The sequence below is a fragment of the Tympanuchus pallidicinctus genome, unplaced genomic scaffold, assembly GCF_026119805.1.
Source record: "Tympanuchus pallidicinctus isolate F22 unplaced genomic scaffold, pur_lepc_1.0 scaffold10, whole genome shotgun sequence".
Classification (NCBI taxonomy): Eukaryota; Metazoa; Chordata; class Aves; order Galliformes; family Phasianidae; genus Tympanuchus; species Tympanuchus pallidicinctus.
In genome coordinates this window covers 4,054,358-4,071,720 of record NW_026294619.1, presented here as the reverse complement: position 1 = coordinate 4,071,720, position 17,363 = coordinate 4,054,358, and the positions used below count along the sequence as shown (strand labels likewise).

The 17,363-nt window shown below is 37.8% G+C and overlaps 1 protein-coding gene across 24 annotated transcripts in view; it reads right to left on the bottom strand.

Moving 5' to 3' along the window:
- Window positions 1–17,363, bottom strand: part of ZBTB20 (zinc finger and BTB domain containing 20) — a 466,833-nt gene that overhangs the window by 326,027 nt on the left and 123,443 nt on the right. For 23 of the 24 annotated variants that reach the window (XR_008211397.1, XR_008211398.1, XR_008211401.1 and 20 more), the window contains one exon: window positions 4,232–4,307. The exons of the other annotated variant lie outside the window; for it this stretch is intronic. The gene's annotated coding sequence lies outside the window, so the exon portion shown is untranslated. The remainder of the gene's footprint in view (window positions 1–4,231; window positions 4,308–17,363) is intronic. 24 annotated transcript variants of the gene reach the window in all.

The following is a 17,363-nucleotide window of genomic DNA, read 5'->3' as shown; positions in this document are numbered from 1 at the left end:
AACCAGGTAACAATCAACCAGTTTCTACTTTCTCAACAACTTTAACACTAGGACAATTTTTGCTTTGACAAACATTTATGACCTCTCTCTGTTTCCATTGGGGTTCCACAGGTAAAAATCAGGACAGAATTTATCCCCATGAGTTTCTGGATTAATGCCTTGGTATAAGAGGGGAGAAAAGGCAAAATTAATTCTCTTTGTTAGTGCTAACACAATTCCTCAGTGACAGCCAGCCCCAAGACACTTATCTTTCTTCAAAGAAGCATACTTATATATTTATTTCGCATTCAGACATCTTCTCCAGCGCAGCTACTCTTTCTGCATCCAAAAAGGTCTTAGTGAGCTATTCAGGGTTCAAATCTTGTCCGAGGAATAGCAACCACGAATGTACAAGGCTCAACAACACTAACATTAGACACACAATTCTAGTTAAAACTGCAAGGTATAGGAGGGAAAGGAAAGATCCTGTATCCATCAGAAAACACGAGGACCCCTGTGTTATGAAGAACACAGGGGGGTAGCTTGTTTTTTGCTTCAAAATTCTTCCTTCATTTAAAAGCACTGCTTTGATGGATGAAGTCCTGTATAGCCTTGACATCCTGACGCTATACATGCTGCATATACTCTGGGATGCCAGCTTACTGTGTCACATTGGCTTGGGTTCTGCCTGTTCCCTTCCTTAAGCCTGCAAGCTCAATTGAACTTATGAAAATTCAAACTGTCTTCTGTCTGTTTCATACATCATCAGCAAACAATCAGTAGACAAAATGAATTTGTTCTCTGTAATTTTGAGGCTATGTGAATGTCTCTGCTGCATAATACAAAAAAAAAAAAGGGGGAATAAGGTTTGGTATGCAAGGTTAATTCAGCATGAAGCAAAAAAACAGATGGAGAGAGAACACACAAACAATAAAATACTCAACAGTGGGAAGAGTGACATGAGAAATACTTCTATAAATTGGAGTTGGCCTTGATAACTTTGAGTGATGGAATTAAACAAAGGCACAAGTGAGTTGTGAAAGATCACCTCTGTGAGTGACTGTATCTCTGTCCCTCATGTTTTGTCTACACAATACACTTATTAATGATAACAATGGTTACTATTTCTCCTCTAAGAGCTCTGCAAAAACAAACTCAATAATGTTCACAGAGCTGTATCAGTACTGAAGTCATAACCAGATTGAAAAACTAATCTGCTAAACAAGGTGCAGAGAGGTTAAATGATCTGTCCAGAGCCACTCAATGAGCCACCATCCAGCAAAATTCAAACTCCAGACCTCTTGGTCATTAAACAGACCACAAAGCCATGTAAGATTGAAACTGAAAAAAAATCTTTTTTTTTTATTTTTTTTATTTGTGTTGTATGTTCCTGTTGGCCTCAGCCAATGACACCTAAAATCAAACAGCTATAACTAAAACCATTTACTTTTAAAGCACATCCAGTGCATCTCTTGTATAAGTCTTCAGATTGTGAGCACATAATTTATTTTCTTCCACAGACAACATGCTTTCCCCACTGTCCAGTTCTAAAATCAAACACATGTTGAACGTCAGCAGAGGTAACTAACTCTTCTTACTGGACTTAATCCTATTTTGGGTTAATTGCAAAGTACTTAAGCACATCTTTAAAGTTAAGTATTTGAGTAGACCCGTGGTTCTCAGTGGATCTAGTTGCCTGTTAATCCACATAATTTTAGTACATAGCTGATCTGACCACCCAACATAAAAAGAATCAAGCCCACAGACCTTTCCCATTAAGAGAATGCCTGCACTACATTTACAAGGCTGTGTTCTTGTGCAGCTGCCTGCCAGATGTTCACGTGTTGTGAATCTGTATTTTCCTGTAGCGCCATTTAAGTCATTCTATAACAGCTGAAAATTTGGCCCCTTTTTCTACTAATGACTTATTTTAAGGATATTTCTACCTAAAACAAGGTTCCACCCTTCAATTAAAACAATCCTGTTCTCTAATAGAAAACTAGCAAAGCATGGCTTGCCTTTTTTTATTTCTATTTTTTTTTTTTTACTGTTTTCAGGTTAACACAGGAAAGTCATACTTGAAAGTTCACTTCATTACAGGTCTCAGAATTAGAGACACCTGATAACAGTAAACATATATCTGAAAGAAAATAAATTCTTAAAGCATATTACTGTCTACAACAACGGTGCCCCTATAGTTACATGAACAGAAGGTATAGTAATAATCACAGTCTCATTTTACAGCATACATCTGCATGCATAGAAAGTTTCCCCAACTTATTTGTCTCTATTACAGGCTGTATGACAAAGCTACACAATTTAAGAGCAGCTAGGAGTTTACAGATGGGGTATTATTGGGGAAATAAAACAAATGAAACAAGAAATTCAAAGATTAGATGCTTAGATCTCTACCTCAGGGAATGTAAAGAAGAACCAAACAGAAAAGAGCTACAGTCATGATCCCCTGCTCCATTTCTAGTTCAGCCCTGGATTTACTCTGATCTGGACCAAGCTGTACAGTATTTCTGCCTTGACTTGCTTGCCACCCTACACATGTTAATTTTTTTTTTTTTTCCCCTGCTTGTGAGTTCTGCACTTGTGTGTTTATTCCTGCTCCTAGATTCCCATCTCTTCCCTAACTAAAAAAGCCCATTCCAGCATCATCTATGAGGTCCATATATCACTACCCGATATTTTGCATTAGGGCTTTCCATGCAGGACTTACAGACTATTTGAATTCTAAGGATTCAAACAACATGCTTTAATTCAGTCCTCACTCTGTTGTTACATTTTGGAAAGAGAGTTACTATTGGTTTCCAAAAAAATTTCTCCCGGTTATTCACAGAAAATAGAAGGACAACTTTGATATTCAGTACTCCCAGATTCACAAATATCCTCTAACTTTCCCCCTTGCTCCTAATACCTCCCTTTAAATTGTTGCTGGACCCAACAAATCCACCAGTGTTCTCAGTTCAGATCCCATTTAAATCGCAAGGTTAACTTCTCGTGGCCAGGGAAGCTGGATATGCCATGATGAGGAGAAAATGTTAAATACGATTTACTAGCCACAGCCTGCAGTTAATGCAAAATATTTAAGCAACACAATGGCATGGCCCTTGCCAGTAATGTAAAAACACAATGGATTCGAGTCAGAATGGCACAATCTGCCTGCCTGAGTCATGCTTGGTGTTCCACACTAGAAGGGGCATGCATTAGCTGCCTACAGTGTACTGTACCCTTCAGCTAGTTTAAACTAAATCATTAAAATACAACTTGAAGAAAAAAAAAAAGTTGGGGAACAGAGAGTTAAAAAAAAAACCAACCATGGAATAGTTAAAATATTTCAGTATTGAAGTACAGAAGTATTACTTTGGGAAAAGACGCTGGATTTCATTACAGACTGTACATTTTGATCTCAGAGAAGAAAACAAACTGACTTTGCTTTGTCATACTCCACAGCTTTGCAGTGTCGAACTGAAAAATCAACTCTTTCTTACTATCTTCAAACTCTTGGATTTTTACTCATATATTATTTTGTTAAATTCAGAGTAGCTGAATCTACAACATTTCCCAGTCCTCTTTTACTTGCTTGTTCTCCATCCGCAGGAGTTCCAAATCTTAATTATTTACCCAAACATATTCAGTAAACACATTCTAAATAAGGGTAGATGTACAATCTGCCTTGCATTTATGGAATAACTGTGCCCTTGAAAGAGGCTTCTTTCTTACTGGGAGACACAAGACATAATTTTTGACTGCTTTGTTGTATTGCAGCACAGATGAATAAGGCATCTTTGCCTTCGTCTATGTCATAAAGCAGCTGAAGCCTCCTGTGATGTCATTAGAAAGATATTCCATCTTTTTCTTATATAAGGGACAAAAATTTATTACGACAACAAAAATAGAGAATAAACTGTATTTTATGCTATGGGGAACCTTCTACTATTTTCTATTTTCTGTACTCCAAAGTGCAGAAATCCTCACTGACAAAGCCATAGGAACCGTATGTCAACAGACACACACTCTTCCTAATAACAATCAAAGCAAAAAAGAAAGATCTATTCAGGGGTCTGAAATTAAAGATCTGAAAGATTCAAGTTTAGTTCTAATTTTCAAATGAAACATCCTTTGAACTTCTAAATCCTATTCAGGGGGAATTTGACCTTTATCCAAGAGCAGTTACTGTGCTAACACTTTGGATGTGTATTGAGGAAAAATACTGACAAAAGGTGCCGGAAAAGCTTTTACTTACAAGAATGCAGTGCAGCTTAATCTTTTTGTTTTTAAGGTGCAGTGATTTCAGCATCTACAATGTAACTTCAGGCAGTCTGAAAAGAAACAGGTTAAAATCTCTTTCAGTTATAATTGGTATTTCAGATTTAATTAAAAATTAAACTTTCATAATGTTTCACCATCCAAAGCAATGCATTATCAGTCAAGCGTAGCCTTTTTTTTTTTCTTTTTTTTTCTTTTTTTTTTTTTTTTGTTAAAAGAAGCTCTTCCCAGAGTATTTTACAATAAAAGAAGAAGGGGAAAAAGGCAATTGAGAGCAGCAAAATATATTTCTACAGTAAAAAAAAATATATTTGAATAAGTTGGAAAGAAGCCTTCTGCCACTTCATTTTAACAATCAACCTTATACTAATGTAAAAAAAAAAAAGCATCACAATTAAAGATGACAGAAAAACATCACCACACATCAATGATTGTGAAGGGAAAAATGTTAATTTCTGTAAAACAAGGACACTGCTAGGACCAGAACATACGCACCAAAAGGGAAAATGTGGCTTTACATAATGCCAGCCAACATTTTTTAAAAATCAGCTCTCCAGCATGTAGCACTTCAGACTGTTGAATGGAGGAGCAGAAAGACAAGTTCCAAAAGAGGAAAGCTGTTTTTAAAGTGCACGAGGCAAAAGGTCCCTTGCACTCATTTGTTAAGGGATATGAAATAGCTACTCTCAAACCTGTAAGGCTTTGTATCATGTAAAACAAAATGTCATTTTACCATGCAAAACAAATTATTAAGAAGTGGTAGTTACAGACAAAGCATTTGTATAAACGCAGAAAACGTTTTTTTCCTTTTTTTTTTTTTTTTCCAAAATACAGTTGGAATGACAATAAAACTCCAGGGGTTATGCCATAAATACAAGTTTAAATGCTAGAGTGGAATTATAAACCTGTGGTTTTAATTATATCTAATTATAAAGGTTCCAAAACCAGGAGAAGTGAGAATAACAGAAAATATTAATAATAAATTAAAACTATTTTGCAGTAAGTTGTCAGGATTTGACCTCATAATAACAAACCATATAGCTGTATATACAGACACACGCAACGCACCAAGTCGTTAAAGAAACAAATCAAAACTTGCTCAAATTTTATTTTAAAAAGATGACAGCAGAACTTTCCTAATTTGCCCCATTCAATGTCAAAGCGATTTTCCTCACTGTTGCATATTGAGAGCGAGCTGTGAATAAATTCTGGACACAAATCCAACACTGATTTCAAACGTCCCACAGTCTGGGGGCAATTCCTCACCAAAGTTTTATTTTTGATCCCCCATGAGTAAAACAAAAAGCAAACCAAAACAAAACTTAACATAAACACAAAACAGCTCTTCAGGCTTCGGTGTTATATAATCCTCCACATTCCTTCTCCATAAATGTTAGCAAGAAACATGCTCTATCGTGTGATACGGCACCGTGCAAACATGCTCATACATACGTGTATCCTACAAACACAAATGAGCTCAGTTACTGTTAGTCTTAACTCTGTCAAAATGAGCTATATTGAAGCAGGCAGCATTGAAGGGGAGAGCACAACAAGCATCACCAAATCTCATGCACAATGAAAGAAACCTTCAGCACTGAACTGAAAGGAACAAGATTTCACACCCAGCTTTCTTAGGACAACACCTGCACAGCACAACCTGGCATGAAACCTTTCTTAAAGTGTCCTGGCAAGATGAATCATCTGAGAAACACATTCCTTGTTCCCTACACAATCTTTACATTACATAACATCCCTTCTCTCTTCTGATCAGCACCTAGAAAGCCACACAGAGGAAAGGGGAAGCGATCCAGCCAAAGCAATTGCAAGTCCATCCAAACCAGGCAGGAGCACAACCATCAAATGGGCGCTAACAGCTTCAGCCTCCAAAGTTCCATTTTTCTTCTCCTCCCTCTTTCAATTTTAGCCCCTTTCCTAAAATCTTAAGGACCGTAATGCTGGCTTGCCAGCTGAGAAGCACAGGGGCAGTGGTATTTGTAATCCAGAGCTATTTATTTTAATGAATGCAATGAAAAACTGACCTCAACTGAGAAAACAAAGAGCATTCAGCAGAGGGTGAAATGTAGCCTCGTACAGAGAGCTAGAATACAGACTGCACACTGAAGCCCTTTTCTGATGACCTAAATAGGAATAAATTGGTGCTTGGACTTAATCACAGCAAATTTTGTCCAAAATAACCATTTTTCTCGTAGAGAATGAGGAAGCATTTTGCCCTCTCCTACGAAAACATGACAGTGCAGCCCCTTCTCGCTCCTGACAGCTGTTGATCAGCATTACCCCAAAGTCCCTCCTGCTCTGCGCACGTTCTTCTAATTGAAAAGGAAAACAAGGGAAGGCAACATGTAATGCTGCCATTTGAGCTGAGCAGCAGGGCACAATGCTTGCAGATGTAGCTCTCCCTCTCCTTAAGGCAGGCATAGCTGGCACACACTACGAGCCACCAACTAAAGGAAATGGAGCCTCATGAAACTGTTTCAGCTGCCATCTTGAAAAACTGCAGTGAAAAAACTGGAGTTAACACAACATCCTACATACAGAGTACTGCTGCAAGGAGCTGCTTCAGCTACAGTTTGGAGACAAACCCAAAGCACAACCTACAGAAAGCCCCATTAAACACAGAACACCAATCGCTGCCATCTTAATCATATCTTTCAGTTCACGATCTAAGAAATTCACGATCTCAAGATGAATAACTTAGACAAGTACATATGAGCAGTATATAGACAAGTACATCTTGGCCAGATGGCTAGCACAAGTCAGCTCTCCTGTCTTTAAGGAAAGTCCTGAATCCCTTGAGAAAAGGAACCTGGCTTGCTGGTGAAATTCTGCTTGCGAGAAGCCCAAGGACTGAAATTATAGGAATGATGAGTATGAAAATGAGCTACATCAGTGAAGTGTTAACAGGAGGGCAACTGTTGGCTCTCAGTAAATGCTTCAAAAACAAATCACAGAAAGGTAAGCATGTTTTGATGATTGGTTTTTTTCCCCATGATTTCTACTTGCCATTAAATTTATGCACAGCCTGAAAAATGTGAGAGCAAAGCTATCGACTGGACATGACTGAAGTCATGTCAGCAATATTCCATGAAGTAAAGGCACCTCACCCTGCTGTGTCTGTCTGGAGGTGGTGATCTAGTTCACCGTTTTTGGAAGGGCCACATTCACTCAATCTAAAAATTAAGTAAAGAAAAAAAATCATTTGTTACTAGAAAACATTTCAGAACATTTTAGCCTTTTTGCTGCTTCTTGGCAGCAAGGAAGCTCTGTAAGGGCTTGATTTGTCTTGAATACTTGATGTCAACTGGAGAAGGTTAATGAGAATCACATGCAGTGGATTAGTTATGGGAAGAGAGGAAAGGGTAGGAGAAAATACAAGTGCAACATTTATTGGCGTCTTTTCCATTTTCTACATAGAATTTACAACATCAATCATTGATCATTTTCAAAGTACTTGATCATATCATTGTTCTCACGTCTAGAACTGCAAATCAATGATGAAGAAAGTACCCCAAATAATTACTCACAAAAAGTGAAATATGGATGCCCTTACTCACTGAAAAAAATCACGTATGCTAAGAAAGCCCCTTTCAAGAACCAAAGAAAGAAAAGAAGAAAACCCATTAATTTTAAGAGAATTTTCAAATAAGCTCAGACACCAGTCAAGAGAACTCATTCCAATTTCAGAATCCAAATGATGGCTTAGGGTATGGTCCAGATTACTTTCTGGCCTTTTATGTCTGAAAACACCAAGTCATGGACCGATTTTGTCACAGCAGTCAGAGAAGGAGATCTCTGCTGTACAGGCTCACCATGTAACAACAAACAGGCAAACTTTGAAACTGGAACTGGTATAGGCACAGCAGCAGAAAGGTCTGTCTCAGCTCATTAGTAATGCAGAAGTATAAACCTTAATAATGCAGATAGAGCATTACATCACTTCTGCTTTTCAAAGTGAATGTCCTTCAATTGATACTACTCCAAAGAGTCTTTTCTCTATGTAGAGAGGTTCTTTTTGTGTCAGTTGTTTTTCTTGAGGGGATGGAGTAAAAAAAAAAAAGAAGAACAAAAAGTAACGCCTGTGCTTAAAGAATCCTCACAAACAGGTGTGCCCTCCTGAATTGAAAAACTGTACACTTGAAAAAGTACAGTCTTTCAACTCATGGCCATTTACACAGTATAGCCACAGTGCCAGACGCAGCCCCACTATCAACCACAGAGCTGAGCTTCAGATAAACCTAATGCAAGACTGCAGCTCCTGGCACACAGGGCTGCAGGTGGGAGAAACCTGGGTTCTGTGCCTCAAGAGAGCAGGAGCAGAATACAACCTGTGGCACTGTGCTGGGAACAAGATCCCCTACCACTGTAGCATGGGAAAAAAAAAGCACACTGAAGGTTTCTTTGTCAAAATGATAAACTTGCATCTGTTATTAGCTCACTGCAAAGCTGTATACCTACAGAGATTTCCTCTTCCTTACTGCATCTACCTAATGAGCTTACTTTCCCAGAGAAGACTGTCCTCATCACAAACTTCAGCTTCCACGCTATGATTGTTTCATTTAGAAAAGAAGTTTGGTAAGGAAAAAGGCGTATTTCTAACTGTTTTTCATTCCCCCTTTCCCAAAAAGCATTTGAACTGTTTTCATTTGAGTATGAAAAATACTGCCCATAGGATAAGACTAACACTCCTTGAAATTCAGGTGTCAGAAATTTGGAGACTCAAACACATAGAAGCTGTGGCACATGATCAACCCGAGTGGTAACTTCAAAATCCGCGCTGTATGCAATTTCACTGCAAGGGCTCTCATAACCGCTAAATGCATTGGATTCTTTAACAGCACAGTCCACCCCTCTAATTTAATTCCTAGTGCTGACAAAGTAAGCAAGAAGTACTTGAGAAACCCAGCTGTAAAAGTATGTTAGTAGCTGAACTTGTCAACCCAGTGAAGAGTTAGTCTCCTTGTAACTGCACTTAAGACCTGACCTGGACTCTTGAAGTGCAGTTTCACTGGTGGTTATGTTAGTGCCAGGTGGGACCCAGCATCCTTCAAAATATCTCATGAAGCTTTCCTTCTAGCTAGGGGTGATGATGGTAATCAAGTTTGCTGCTGAAAATGATGACATTCCCTATTCCAACTGTTTTCTTGCACAAGCTGTCCCTAAATCCTGTTTATGTTCTCAAGGAACAGAACAGTGACAGCACACAGCTTGCCTGAGGCCTTGCCCAAATGATTCTTTCTCTAAAGATACAGATTCTTGTGAAGCAGCTCTAAATCACAGAATTTCAGGGGTTGGAAGGTACTTCAACAGATCATCAAGTTCAACCCCCTGCTAAAGCAGGTTCCCTACAATAGGTCACACAGGTAGGTGTCCAGACAGGTCTTGCCTATCTCCATAGAAGGAAACTCCACAACCTCTGTGGGCAACCAGTCCCAGTGCTCCATCATCCTTACTATAAAGAAGTTCTTTCACATGTTTGTACAGAACATCCTGTGTTCAAGTTTTAGGCCACTGCTCCTTGTTTTATCACTATGCACCACCAACAGGAGCCTGGCCTCATCCATTCAGACCTCCCTTCAGATATTTATAAACATTTATCAGATCCTCTCTCAGTCTTCTTCTCTCCAGGCTGAACAGATCCAGGTTACTCAGCCTTTCCTCATATAGGAGATGCTCCAGGCCCTTCATCATCTTTGTAATCCTCTACTAGACTCCTTCCAAGAGATCCCTGTCTTTTTAGAACCGGAGCTGACATTTGCTGATCATTTGGAATACAGCTCAAGGACTTTGCTTATACCCATTGCAAGTTATTGTAGAGTATAAGCTTCCCCCAGTTCTTTTCAAGGTTCATAATGCTTTGATCTGCACAGCCTCACTGCTCCTGTTGAATGGTGTCGTCTCCCTTGGCTCAAATTATCTTTAGTGCATAAAATGATAATACCTGTTAAGAAGCAGGCTCTATCATATAATCACAGCAGAACCTTCACATTTATTCTGGTTTAACACAGAAACTTACATCAATAAATGTTTCATTGTGATAGGTATTTCAGTGCAGTGACAAACTGGGCGGATAAAGGAAATGTGGCGGATATAATTTGTTTGGATTTTAGCAAGGCCTTTGACACAGTACCACACAGGAAGCTCATAGAGAGACTAGAGAATTATGGTCTGGATAATAATACAATGAGGTGGATAAGAACTGTCTGACAGATAGGAAGCAATGAGTTATTAATCAATGGTATTAGATAAGAACAGAAAGGAGAACCTACTCTGACACCTTGCAATGAGGCTAGGATTATTATCCTTAAACAGATTCATTAAGAAACAGAAAAATAAGAATGTAAATGTTGACAGGATTCAAAATGGATAATTCAGAAATAAGATGTATGTCCAGTGTGAAGGGGTTTTAATGATCAAAATTGTAAGGTCCAAATAATGAAGATTTGCACTAGCCAGAGCAATGCAGTATTCATGTATCTTAACACTCAAAAATGTTATTGAATGCTCACATAAAATTTGGTTTTAAAGTCAGAAATAAAAAGTTTTCATTATGTGAATATATGACTGTGTCACATTACTTTGGTTTAGTTGCAAAACTTATTCCCTTACAAAGCAAACTAAAAACCAAGCTACAGCCACTGTGGACAAGCAAGATCATTTAGCTTCTTTTCTTACAGTAGGGATATTAGTTCTAATGATTAAAATTTAAAGCTTAAAGTAATCATATAGAATGCTCCTAAATTCTTCTTTGTAAAATAAACATGGTACTTCTTCAATTGTCATCTTGAATTTCCATCCCCCTGAACAGTCAAAGCCTTTTCATTGCTGATCTGTGGTATAAGGTGCAACAGTGAGCTGCCCCCACTGAGACACCATGTGCACACAGTACTTGCTGCGTAATGGGTAACTTCCTCTCCCTTTTGCTTCCATCAGTGACTTGCCTTGAAGAAGTTCAGTCTGACCCTTATCCATTTTAAGGGCAAGATCTTGGATGAAAGGCATTATACTGAGATGAAATATATGTGCATTGTCATATGGTTTTTTTTTCCATAGGGCATATGACAGATCAAAGTGATAATCCTTCTTTCTGAATTTGTAATATCTCTAAGAATTGAGCAATTAAAGGTGCCAGTTGAATATTTGCAGGACAAACTCCATAATAGCAGCAAGGCATGTAGTTCACTATATCTTATGTCTGTTAAGTAATGCAGGAGTGTTCCTTTCCCTTGCATTGATAACACAGCTCCAAATTATTTGCGCTGCTCCAAGAATGAGGGCAAACTAACTTCTGTTATTTTTCTGTTATGTCAACCTTCCTGAGGTGACAAAAGCAAATTGAATGAGTAGAGCTTATATGTTTTCCACTCTAAGAAACTTTGGAAAACTGTTGATTCCCACTCTCAACTTCTCTTTCATGGTCATCAGATGTCATCAGACTGCATCCTTCAGCTTGGCTCATTTTCAGCATCCCATCACCTATGTTTTTGGGTCCTTTGTTCTTCTCTCAGAATTTAATAATCCTCCTTCTTCCCTCAAACAGCTGCCCTACCTGCCCTGTAAGAATCCACCTCTTGTAACCCATCTGCAGAGCTTCCATTCCCCCTCCTTTGCTGCACAGGAACTTTGGATGAAGGTGGGACAATCCTCAAAAAAGAGAAAAGGACAAGGAGGGCAGTGGTAGCAACAGAGACCTGAATTTGTAGTTCCCCTTGATGCTGGAGAGAATGAGAAGTGACACTATCCTTCTGTTACCCCCCAGAGTAGCAACAGCAAGCAATGCATCTGTAGAACATCCTTGGAACTTCCAACCAAGCATCTTGGAAATACCTTAAGATTTTGACATGTAAGGTGGGACATGTTATCTTTTACTGGAAAGTACAGGTAATAGAAAGTGAAGTGAGGAATTCACTTCAATTCACAAGCAGGTGCAACACTAATAGTATCAGGACTCTTCCAGATTATGCACAGAGTAAGTTCATCCTATCATGTGTACAAACAAAAATCAATACAAGCTTTTACTTAGGCACATTACGTACTTTTGTCAGTAGGCTGTTGACCTGAAGTCCAAAACCAGCTTCATTTTGCACAATGTCAGACACAAACTATGCCGAGAAAATTCACATCATTTCAGTTTATGCAACTGCCATATTAAACTCCAGGCCTAAGGAGGACACTGAACAATATCTTATAGTACACTCTATTAAAATTCAAAGTTCCAGGAACAGTGCTTCTAACCTCTCTCCAGTTTCATTCACCTCCAGAATTTTGGAAATTTAACACCAAGAGACTTTGAGACCTTTAGACTGCATCACAAAACCTGCTGCTTGAACCCTCAATGTAACACCACTGTGAGCTTTCAGGTATGTCCCAGGGTAGTCAACACACATAATACTTGCTTAATCAGATATCATCCTATGAGAAATGAAAAGGAGACCAAGCTGAGACTATAAAAAAGTTCAAGAAAAGTTAGCTCCTGCATTATGATTTGGTAAAGCTCAATCTCATTTTTTTTTCTTGAAACAATGCAGTAAAAAAACCATATCAGCAACAATTCAAACTGATCATTCCATCTGAACAGGAAATAATATTTGAAAGAACGGAAAAAAGCCTTCCATTTACTTTCACTATTAGTAAAAACAACAAATAAGTTTTATGTAAAGCAAGCCACATCCTACAAAAACAACTATCAAATCGTCAGCATAATTACTAAATAAGTTTAAACTGTATTTGTAAAAAGAATGTATACTTTTTTTCTAGGGGCAAAGTATATTTATATATGCTGCAGGAATGGATTCAAAGCATCCTGTTGGGCTGGTCCAATACAAATTACCTTTGTAATTATTCCAGGGACTATAGCATGCATGCACTTATATCTAATGCAATATTTATTACCAAATACATATGATAAAGAGTATATGCTACGTATGAGCTCAGAATAGCAGGGTTTCTGCAATGATCGAATTATTCAGAGTTCCAAGATGACAATTCATTCTGGCTCCATCTGCATCAAAGAAGATAATAATAATAATAATAATAATAAAAACAAAATAAAACTAACAACAACCTCCAAAACAAAAAACCCACCCACCCCCAATAGGCAGGAAATCATTATCGTTAGAAAAAGTTTGGGTATTCAACCAGTTCTAGAATCTGTTTAAATAAAACAGATGAAATCAAACGCACCCCCCTGGTGGTCAACAAAACTACAGAATTGAAATCGCTCTAAAACGTTTTTCAACAGTAAAAAAAAATAAAAAATAAAAATCCCGTGTATAGCAAAGTGCAAAATTGAATTCCATCATGTTAACATTAACACTGGGGAAAGGACTACAAGACCATATGCTAATTATCTTTCAGTGTTGCATCAGGTAAGGAGGAAGAAAAGTTCAAATATACAATTGGCAACTAGATTTCTAATAAACTAATAACTGAATATTTCCAAGTCTTTTCCAAAATACCCGAAGTGATTAAAACACATTATGGATCACTCACTTGCCAAGTTTCATGTTTGAAATCAAAGCTGTTTTAAAATTTCCTGAACAACAAAAAAAGCATTTTAAAACTGGTAACATTCAGTTGCAGTGATATAAGCAAATACCAGCCAGTCTGAATCTTGGAACATTCTTGATCTAATGCCTTTGCATTGCCACTAAGCCCAGAGAAAATATTTCAGGGCCAGTTACTAAGACAGTGAAAATAACATTCACAAATTAAAAAAAAAAAAAAGCAGCAGCAGCATTTATATACTATACAGCTAAACTCTTCAGTTCTTCACTACACCTTACAGGGAATAAAACCAGAGATTTTCCAAAACATTTCATCATCACAACTCTGAAATGTATCTGCACTTACTAAGTGGAACTTGCAAGTAATCTGCTTGGAAGACCAAAAAGCTTTCTCCTCCCCGCTGCTCCACTTTCCCAAAGATCTCAGTATTCCCAAAACATGTTCTCTACAAATATTACATGAGGGAAGGGGGTCTATCATGGAATAGTTGCTTCCCTTCTAGTTCTTTTTGCTGAGGAACTCTGCTTGAAATGATGTATACGAGCACTGCACACTCTTTCCCCCAAAGACAGCAGCAATGCATAAGGAACTAAATCTGAACTGTTACCTTTCACAGTAAACGTGCTTGCAAAAAATATATTGAGCTTACCAGGAAACAAAACTCCTAATGTTGTTCTACATTGTGGCTATCTCTTTAAAGATTGTTGTTGTGTATGGAAGCAGAAAAAAACAAATGTAAAAAGAATCCAAATTTGGCAGAAATAGTTGTAAGAGAAAGAACAAGAGTTTAAGAATTGCATACAACTATACATTCTTATTATGCATCTGTGTTTACTAAAGAGTGTCACATAAGATACTGTATTATATAATGTCAGCTGAATGGGGGCTTGTTTTCAACTACATTTAATATTTCTATAATCAGTTTGTACAATGACTAGGCAGAAATTTCCAAACATATTCAGCATTTTTTCCCTGAACCTCGAAAGAGTTTTGAAACACTCTTTTCCCATGAACAAATACAATGATTACAGCTATAGGATTCCCTCAGCAGACTGAGAGATGCTGGAGCAGAACAGAAGTCAAGCTGCCAGGTCCTCTATAGCAATCCTCCGACATGAGACTTTCCCTCACACATTTCTGTCTTCCAGTTTAAGCTTTTATTTTTTAACAATGCTCTACAAAGTTAATAGCTTTATATTTCCTATTTACGCCTGGAGTGCATGTTTGGGCAAAAGAGGAACTTAGCATCTCCTAAGCCATGATACAAAAAAGCCCAGAACTGTAGGTAACTAGCTGTCTCTGCCTTCAGTGAATGGAAGTCTGCATTAACAAAAAGAGCCAGTACAGCAAGGGCCTGACACCCAAGGAGACAATTAAAGATCCCTCTAAATAACTGTATTGATGAATTACAGGAAGAAGGTTGTTTCATCTTTGTTCTAAGCCACATAAAGTCCAAAAGGAGGAAGTTCTACAAAGTAAATGCGTACAGAACTACCTCTGTATGCTGTAGAAAATCCCACTGCATTAAGTAAAATGGTACCAAGGCCACTTAAACATATTAGTCCATTAAATCTGTTTCGTTATATTTAGTAAAACACTAAATAAATGTTCCAGGTTAGTGTTAACTTGTAGTACACTTCGAAAGGTTAACGCACTACCACCATTTCTCACAGAGAAGCTTGCTAATTCATGTACCACTGGTGGACTCCTGCTGATGGCCTGCAGAAAACTGGTTAGTCACAATGCTCTGGTTCACCTTACTCCGAGTTGCTAAACTGCATTTGAGGTAGTGAGAAGACAACCAAAAATGCACTCAGCATTTAACTTTGCCCTGAAATTAGTTGTGGTTGGATCTCAAACAGAGGACTACACAAATCCAACCTGGAGGGAAGCGAAGCCTCACAGCAACGAATAAGAGGAAGATTGTCTCAGATTTCCTACCATGGCTCCCAAATTAAAACGTGTTCGTATCAGGAAAAAAAATTAACAACCCTATCTTTAAGTTCCCACAAGTACAATGCCAATTGGGAAGGGTTCTTAGCTTTGAGCCATCACTGTGCTAAAAATAGAGGTATTCAGGAAACACATTACCTTCAAAAGTGATTTCACATACAGTCTGTAAACACGTTGCCCTTTTAGGTAAAATGGCAATTGTTTGAAAGCCAGAAGCCAGAAATACTAAAGTGGAAAGAATCTTAAAGATATTCTACAACACTAAAAATTAAAATGTGTGTCTTTTTCATTTTCTGCAATATATTGTAAAGAAGAAAAAAAGAAGCAGCAGAAAAGACTTAGTACAGCAGGGATGGGGGAAGAAGAAAAGCAAAAAGAAATTAGACTTCTACATTTTTTTTGTTGTTGATATTTACACATATTATATACAATACATAAAGGAAATGCATGTGCTCCTTTTTTTTTTCACATGCTTGTACACATCTCTGATGCATATGGCCTATACCAAACATACATTTTGCTATTCATTTAATGCAGATTTCATGCAACTGGCAACTTGAAAGTCACAGTTGAACTTACAATGCTGTAATAGTTTCCTTAAGTCAAAACTTTTAAAAATTATTCCTTATTTTATATCTCTGTTGTATCCTTACATTTTGAATGCTGTGATGCAATTTTCTTAAAAGGTATGTGGACAACTTCTGAGTTGCTGGAAACAGAACATGGGTCAATTATATTAAATTTTTTAGCTGGAAGCATTAAACAGGAAACTGCTTTTTTCTCTTCCAGGAGCTCACAATAATGTTTGCTCAGTTTCTGAAAGTTCTCAAGAAATACTCAGAAAAAAGACACATCTTGATAAGAGAAACAATAGAACTTTCAGTATGGAATTGGTGTCTCATCTCATTTAAGGATCTCATGAGCTCCTTTAGTGAAATAAAAATTATTCTGTCACAGTCATTACTTGATGGAGAGACAGGCAGATAAGCCAGAGTGGACAAAGAATTTTGAGGAGAATGACAATCTGATCTTTCTTTTCTCATCATACCAAACTCTCTCAAAAGAAGATTAAAGTGCAGAGATCTCAAACAGAGCTCACATCTATCCGAGGAGAATTAAAATAGTGCTACAGACAGGGAAACACCTACAGATAACGGTTACAATCACTCACCCTAAAATACCAGTGCCATTAATGGAAGATCAAAAGCTAAAACAATACATTTCAGGTTTAGAGCCATGGGTGAAGAGAAGCAATACAATGAAGTGAATCATCACTGCGGATCTCTTCTTGCAATCAAGCAGCATGGTTCTTCATTATGTTACATAATGTCAAGCCAATTGGGATGTATACTGAGAACCAAAACAGCAGTTTTTTTTCTGCTTGGCCTATGACAAACAACCATGCAAAGACATTTAAATGCAGTCTAGGATCCTTTACAAACTGAAACTTCTATAGTTTTTAACCACCTCTTACTACATTCTGTGTTTAAGAAAGGCATCATGGCACACTGACAATGTGTAGGCAATACTATGAGAACCACACAGTAGTGAACTCAGCTGTCACACCCACCTACCCACCCTGCTCCTTTCCATAGACATGCTCAGACAAGCATCGTTCTATTTTTCCTCACTGC